The sequence below is a fragment of the Lepisma saccharinum genome, chromosome 3 (genome assembly GCF_977018435.1).
Source record: "Lepisma saccharinum chromosome 3, izLepSacc3.1, whole genome shotgun sequence".
Taxonomy (NCBI): Eukaryota; Metazoa; Arthropoda; class Insecta; order Zygentoma; family Lepismatidae; genus Lepisma; species Lepisma saccharinum.
Genome location: NC_139231.1, coordinates 55,439,287 through 55,447,853, shown reverse-complemented (window position 1 = coordinate 55,447,853; position 8,567 = coordinate 55,439,287). Strand labels below are relative to the sequence as shown.

Genomic DNA, 8,567 nt, shown 5'->3' with positions numbered 1-8,567 from the left:
GCTTTGCAACCAATTTTTTGCTCCGGCTGGGGTCAGTAATTATTTTAACATCGGTATGTTTCCTGACATTTTCAATTGTTTTGCCATACACTGAATTCACCATCAATTTAAACAAGCTCTTATCAAATTGGCTCTTTGCAGATGTTCGAAGCTCCGTATTTGTATCAATGTATGGTTTCAACCATCTTGAGTGCCTGAACCTCAAAACTTTGCCAACTTTGGTTACTTGAACACCATGTTTCATCAGGAACTGGAGGTTTTTGTAATATGTGACATATCCCTGTTTCGGCTCCAGAGTCATCATGAGCTTCTTCTGTTTAGAGCCAGGTGAGCACTTAACCTCAGGAATTGGGGACAAATCAGAAAATTTATTGTGCAAATAATCAGGAATTGTCAGATCAACCTCTAAGATGAGGCCATGTTCACTGTCATCAAAATTCTGAAGATCTTCAATATTGAAATTTTCAACCCATTCAAGCTCTGCATATGGCAGTTTTTGCATCATGGCGTGACCATAGAGGTTGTTTGCATCCACATAAAGTATATAATTTGATGGCCGTGCTGGATCATAATCAGGCATATGCTTGTTATTTGCTCTGGCATATCTCTGGGAACATTGCACCATCCCTCCTCTTATACATTGCTCCATAAACAGATACATATCTTGATCGTGGATCAGATCCAATTGCATTTTAGTTTTGAAAAACATTGCAGACCATGCTAGGCCCGGGGCACTGAAAAAATACACTGGGTCCAGTCCATAATTTTGCATGGAAGATTTTCTGAATGCTTGCAATATATCAGCTAAGAGGGTGACATCAAGTTTCAAATATGCCATGTGATAATCACCAAATGTCTTGCATTTTAAATTGTTCCACATCAACTGAGCATGGTGATAATCTTCATCAGTGATTCCAGATCCTCTGATTTTGCTGTAAAACTCTTCTTGTGGTGGCAGGGAACACTCATCAAATTTAGAAAAATCTGTAACATAGTCATATGGATATACACCCTTCCGCCTAATTAATTTCAGGTCCTGATTTGGAAACAATGCACGTGTGATTTTCAAGTGATCATCAGGTAATTGAGAGGCCAGTGTAGCCAGGCTAGCAGATAAAAATCTGTAAGAATCAAGAAATCTTATGTGAATAGGAACACCATGAACTTTAATTATCTTGCTAATAGATATATATTTCTCATCATTTTCAGCTAAAATATTTAAATTCTGCTTGTCAAACCCCTCGTACCTGATCAGATGATGGAAATCATAATTGGATGCTCCATGGCAAAATATGGGGATAAATCTTGGTCTCTTGATCTTAATATTACAGCTATTACACAGGGCCTGTTTATATCGACCATCTGTATGAGAATGGTGTTTCACCTTGATATTTGTATCTGAAAATTCACAATCACATACCGGGCATTTTTCTGCATTGTTGAAATCTTCAATCTGTTCCTCTGTTAAAGGCAACATGGGTTTTGATTTTAATAAGTTGTTAGATGCTATGTCACGGCACACATTTTCTATTCTATGTGCAAATATTTTGATGGCATTTGGTCCCTTGTATGAATATTCTTTAATAACAACACCATCCTGTACAACCACACAACAAAAGCTAGAAGGTTCATGTTGCTGGTATGGTGTAATTGCAGATTCTTCAGGATCTGGATTGCAGAATGCAATAGGTTTGAGGTTCGATTCGAAATCACAAACAATATATGCTGGGTGTTCCAACAAGGCTTCAAACTTTTTGAATTTGCAATTTTCACTTGGATTGGGCATCACCATATGAACAGGTTTATGGTTCCCACAGTATTTCAGATGCTCAATTAACTTGTTTTTAGCAATTTCCGCACTCTCTTCCCGAACCCCTTTCACCATTTTTTGACCATCAAATACAGTTAAACATCTTCTGCACAACTTAAATATTTTTTTATATTTGTCTAGTTGTGTTCTCACTAAAGCTTCAAGATTATGTATCAGAGTGTAATGATATGTGCCATCCCCTTCAATTAAGAGCAGATCAATCGGAATTGCAGATTCATCATCAAGTGTACTGATTCTGAGAGGTGCTATCGGGCAATTGCCAGTGGAACAAATAAATACATTAATAGATAATTGTTTGCCATTGATGTGCCTGGCCTTTTTTTCAAATTTATCAATATTCTGAACAGATATTGGATATTCTAAACCCTCCATTACATCATCAAAATCATGTTCATGCTGTTTGTAATAAGTTATTCTCTGAGGATCCCTTGAAACTGGATACAAAGCAGCTAATATACACCACAAAAAGCATTTCTGGTCGGCATTTTTTATATTAACCACGGCTCTTTTGTTTTTGATATTGGTAGGTAATGGCACATATGTAGATCCTTGTAATGGGCTGAATTCAGAAATATTAACATATAACTTGTGTGATGAACCGCATAGGCTCCATCCTGACTCTTTTGCCGCAAATTCAGAGTGTTTAATGTTCAGTTGATCTATCAACCTGCTTATTATTTTGTCCGAATTTGCATTTGAATAAACCGGTACAGTTTCTGTTATGTGGGGCTGTGTAAATTTTGTGCCATTTGGCTTCTTATATTGTACAAACAATTTGAGGGAGAGCTTATAAGAGCCATTTTGTGCATTAAGAATTGCCTGCACTTTAGGATTTATACTGTTCAAGAAATTCTCAATGCCACATCTTGGCTCTGATACAAACCGGTGATCTCTTAATTGGCCGTTAAAACTGCTACGGATGGGTTCATGGCGTGGCTGTTTTGCTGCTCTGGCATTAAGAGGTACTTCGTGCCTTCTTTTCAGAGCAGATGTGGATGGTTGTACAGAGCAAGTATCTTTATGTGTATATGTGAAGTATTTCATGCTGTATTTTCTATTGCATTTGGGGCAAATTTTTGTGGGAGTTCTGCATTTATCTGGATTACAAATCTTTTGGTGTCTGGCCCAATTAGAGCTAAATATATTTTTATTGCATTGGTCACAATATTTTTGATTCGGCATTTTTGCTGTTGTTTATTATATACAATTTCCTGGGTTTCAATTCAAAACTTTATACTGAATAAAAAATATCAGTTGGGTTCAACACTGTACTTTGTATGTGTGTGTGTGTGTATGTGTATATACACTTAATATTTTTGGCTTTGGTATTTATATACAATTTCTTGGGCTTCAAATCAAAACTCTATGCTGGATAAAAATAGCAGAAATAAGCCACAACTTGGCCACAAGTGGACCGGAAGTAGGCAAACCGAAAGTGGACCGGAAGTGGACCGGAAGTGGACCGGAAGTGGACCGGAAGTGGACCGGAAGTAAATATGTGTGGGTGGGTGTGGGTGGGTGTAGGTGTGTATGGGTGGGTCTGGGTGTGGGTGGCCTAGTTTTAAGTCTCACAGAAGTGCCTTTTGTAAGTGTAGACAAATCAATCTGAGAGGGGGCTCTTCCTTTCCGAAAAAGCTCTTCCTTTCCGAAAAATTCTTGAGGGCATTTTCACAAAAATCTTGGATTAGGAAGAGCTCCACACTTGAGCAAAAAACTCATATGGGCATGTTGAGCAAGTTTTAAGTATGGCCAAAGCTGCTGGAGAGGGGTTCGTACTTTCTCGCGCTGTCCGTAGTATCAATACAACTACTAACATTCCACGGAGTTCTATCAGTAAGGTGTTAAAATTACACAAATTTCGTCCTTACAAAATGCAGATAAAGCTAGAACTAGGAGATGATGATTTCGATAGACGAATTGAGCTTTGCGAAATTATGTGCGACAGGATTCCTAACAACGAGAACTTCTTACACAACATCTGTTTCAGTGACGAAAGTTCTTTTTTCCTAAATGGCTGTGTTAATAAACACAATGTTCGAGTATGGGCAGATGTTAATCCCCATGTTGTGAGGGAAGACCATACGCAAAGACCTGAGAAGGTTAATGTGCGGGCAGGTATTTTAGGAAACCACACAATTGGACCCCTATTTCTTAATGGCAATTTAAACGGTAATCTGTACCTGCAAATTCTACGTGACACAGTGGATCGATCCCTTGGTAACAGACCTTGCAGGAAACTCAGTCGATGTCAACGGTGTTCCTGAATTTGATGCGGACAATATCATTTTTCAGCAAGATGGATATCCTGCACACTACAGCCGGGACGTACGTGAGTACTTGAACGAACATTATCCCAATAGGTGGATATACCGTCGTGGTACCATCGAATGGCCTGCGAGATCGCCTGATTTATCTCCAAACGATTTTTTCCTTTGGGGACACCTTAAATCTGTTGTGTACAAAACAGAACCTAGTAGTCTTGCTGATCTGCAACAAAAAATAATAGCAGCCTGTAGAGACATTTCAGCAGACACATTCAGTAACGTGCGACGTGCATTTCATAATCGTCTGTTCTACTGTAAATAGTAGGTAAGCTCAATTTGACTTTTAGTGGTGTACGTGTTGTAACATCTTTTAACCCCCCCCCCCCCCCGCATTTGGCTTCAGTTGTCATTGTACATCTAACTACGAGCCTCCTTCACTATTTACCTTGAGTTGCGATTGTGCATGTTGGTCCGTGTCCTCTTGGTAGCAATCTCAGGGGGCGCGATGATATGCGATTTTGTGTACGGACGTTTGCCATTTCTGGGGGGGGAGGTGTACTTATTTGTAGACACTGCTAGGATATCTCCGAATCGTGCTACAGTGTAGGACAGGTCCCACTGTTGTCTAGGATTACTACTGTAGGAGTTGGAGTCCTGTCCAATGCTGATCATGTTCCACATTTGATTTCACGCCATTGTCAATTGGAGCTACGTAGAGACCCCGGATTTGCTGTATTATTGTTGTTATGATCAGACCTTTCAAACGACATATTCTTCGACCCCATTGCTGTTGGAAAAAATTAAGTCGACCTCAGCCTACCTCCTTGTGGTAGGGAATGGTTGGCCTCAAAACGTTTAACCCTGAACATCATGGAATACGTGTTTCGCCATTTCTTCCTATTTACAGCCGTTCTCACAATACCCAGGGTAGAATGAGACTTTATGGATACCCTATATACGTAAAAAAATGCATGTTTTTATTTCTTGATATCCTTGCTGTTCTATATACCTGAATGGCTTGTAAATAACTGATCAGATATATACGTTTCTAAGGACATTTATTCTAGGATTCATAAAAACATTCTGCCGCAGAAAGATGTTGGTAACGAAGGGCTCCTACCAGTTGGATTATTGGCTCCACACGTATGTTGTAGCCATTGTACAACATTGCTTCGTCAATATCGGAACGTTAAATGACATCTTTCGTTCGAATGGTAATGGGAGAGCCAAAAAATCACGAAAATAATACATAGTAAAGATACTCTAAAAAGGAAAGTAGATCATAATTCGTCATGACTATGGACCATGGTGGCGTATCATTTCGTTATCTTGGAGGAATTTTTCCACATTTAAGTAAAGCCAACGTTAAAGAGGGCATTTCATGGGGCTAAATATCTTGGAAAAGGCAAAGTTGAGTACATAGAACAAGTAGATAATATGATGTTGTACGAGGGTCACTATTTATATTTTGAGCCTAACAATGAAAAAACAGGAATTTGGCATTGAAAACTGCTTTATTGTTTTTCGAAGTATTCTCCTTTATGGTCAATACACTTTTGCATTCGTTCGAACCATTTGTCAAAGCAGTTTTTCCAATCTTCTTCAAACACCTCCATAATATGGTTTTTGAACGCATCAACGGCGTCTTCCGCCGACGAAAATCGTTGTCCACGCAATTCATTCTTGACATTCGGGAACAAGAAGAAGTCGTTGGGTGCCAAATTAGGACTGTACGGCGGATGACCCATCAATTCGATTTTTTGACTGTTCATAAAGTCGGTTGTTAGACGAGATGTGTGACAGCTGGCATTATCTTGATGAAGAATGATCCGACGGCGTTTGTTTGTTTTCCGTATTTGACCGAAGACCTCTGGCAACAATTTGTTGTGTACCATTCAGAGTTGATCGTTCTACGTTCCTCTAAAGGCACAGTTGCTACATGACCAGTTTTCCCGAAAAAACAGGCGACCATTTGTTTCGATGTGCTTCGAGCGTGAACAACTTTTGTTGGATTGGGTTCATCTTGAAACACCCATACAGTCGACTGCTGTTTACGTTCCGGCGCATATGCATATATCCATGATTCGTCACCTGTTACAATCTTATATACGTCTTTTGAAGCACCACGATTGTATTTATTGAGCATTTGTTTGCACCAATTGACGCGAGCGTCTTTTTCAGTTTTTGTCAAATTGTGTGGGATCCAACGAGAACATACCTTTCTCACAGCTAAATGATCATGTAATATTTTATATATGCTGGTGGAACTAATGCCTATGGTTGCCTCAATCTCACAGTATGTCACATGACGATCTTGCAGTATTAGGTTTTGCACAGCATCAATGTATTGTTGAACAACAACTGATTTTGGACGACCTTCCCGAATCTCGTCGGTGAGCGAATGGCGGCCACGATTAAATTCGTTATATCAGCGTTTCACAGTGGCAAAGGATGGGGCTTCATCGCCAAATGTGGAAGTAAGTTGATCGATGCACTCTTGTCTTGATAATCCACGTCGAAAATCGTAAAAAATCATCGCACGAAAATGTTCAAGAGTTAATTCCATTTTATTGTTATCGCGCAATCTCCAAGGCAACATAAACAACACAAATGAAGCTATTGACAAAACATTTGAAGTACGTTATGGTCAATAATGCCAGACGATTCCGTGCAAACGTCAAATCCCGCCTAAGTTCAATCAGTGTTACCAAGGCTCAAAGTATAAATAGTGACCCTCGTAATATGAGAAAAATGAAGTTAAGCATGTTCTTGAAATTGATGTTTTACATTCTCATTTCGATTTCAATCGTAGTTCTTCAGTGATTAGGAATGTTTCCCTCAGGTTAACAGAGGTATGGAGAAGAGATGCCAAGAGCAGCGGAGGCGGTTGTGGCGGTGCTACGCACATCAAGTGCATCAATCCTATGTGATGCACCAAACATGTATCTATTCATGCACTAAAGTGTGCCTTTTTCCCTTTGCCAAGGTTCACAATTTTTTGCATTTCTGTATATCGTTTGTAAAGGTAACGCCAAAATACATCATATGAGACAAGGGAATATTTTCTTTGTCTAGATGTACTTTAATACATCAATTGTTACATCAATGCAGCATTGTTGAAACACCTTCCTGCATATTTCTCGACGATGCACTTAGTCATTTGGCCTGATGCATTTATTTTCCTTGTGATGTTTTTCAACTTTACATTTCAATTGTATCATAATAATTAGATTGCTTGATTGATTTGATTTTACTTCGCTTTTCTGCCATTTTTGGTTAATCGGGAAGATGAGTGAGTGATGATATGATGAAATTGATGAAGAAACACTCACAAAGAACACCCATGATCAGGCCGGGATTCGAACCCGACACTCCTGGCGTGTATTACAACAAAATCAAGTATCTATAGAGTGTATTTAATTAAAAGCAGTTTTTTAGTTACTGTATCTAAGCAAATACATAATTTTATTGCCATTTTCAAACTCTGTACGTCTAATTCGTTACGATTACAATTTTTTTCGTTGCTGAAGCAAAAAAAAATTAATATTTGTAGACATGTGAAATTATTCTTATCTAATATTATTAAGTCCACTAATGCAGATAATTGGTGATAGCTAAATTAATTGTTTCAATGATAAATATGCAGTTAATAAGACGTTCTCCCTTTACAACAGAAAAATTGAAGTCAAGGTCATTCTCGTATTTATACGAGAATCTACAGCATATAAGTTAGTTATATGAGTCAAAAAGGCAGTAGGGTTCACCAGAAGAAGATGCGCACGTAATATGCAATGCACAGGGGAAACCCAGGAAGAATCTAACTTCTTGCAACTAGATGGCATCTTTCCCTAGTTCCGCATTTGTCTTTCTCTTTTCCATTCGTTCGAGTTCAATAATCCCTCTCTTCTCTACTTTGCCTTTCCCAAATTTCCAGGCGCTCCTTCCTCGTCGAATCTAATCCTTACCTCTTCATTTATCATGCCTTCTTCTTCCTTTGTTTTGCTAGTTTCTTTTGGTTTCTTGAGGCAAAAATTCGCCAGGAGGCGTTTCTCTCTCTCTCTCTCTCTCTCTCTCTCCCGTGCAAGGGAAATCTTCCCGCTGGTCCTCCGCAAAGGAAAAGATAAGCTGCTCCCTGACAGCCGGCCATTTGTTCTGTGCTTGAGACGCGAATCCCTTGTTGACCTCCTCTAGCTGGTCCCTGCGCATCGTAAGGGTCAGCCACGTGCAACACTGCAATTGTTCTCAAGGAGGAGCCAAGCAATCTGCAATTCAGTAGTAACGAGTAGAAGTTTCACCAGATGCTTCAGGCATTCTCTCATGGATTTTGAAGTAAGTTTCTGTTACCCACACGTGGACCACCTCAGCAGTCAACTGTAATAATTTCAGAGTAAAAAGCACAGGATTTACTTGTAAACGAATCAACAATTCTTCTTGCTATCTAAATAGTTCTAAATATGCTTTCTACCTCGCCA

At 39.2% G+C, this 8,567-nt stretch overlaps 1 protein-coding gene across 2 annotated transcripts in view; it reads right to left on the bottom strand.

Annotated features, from left to right (window-relative positions):
• The window catches only part of Nrx-1 (Neurexin 1), a 743,918-nt gene that overhangs the window by 265,638 nt on the left and 469,713 nt on the right, over positions 1-8,567 (bottom strand). The window lies entirely within an intron of this gene.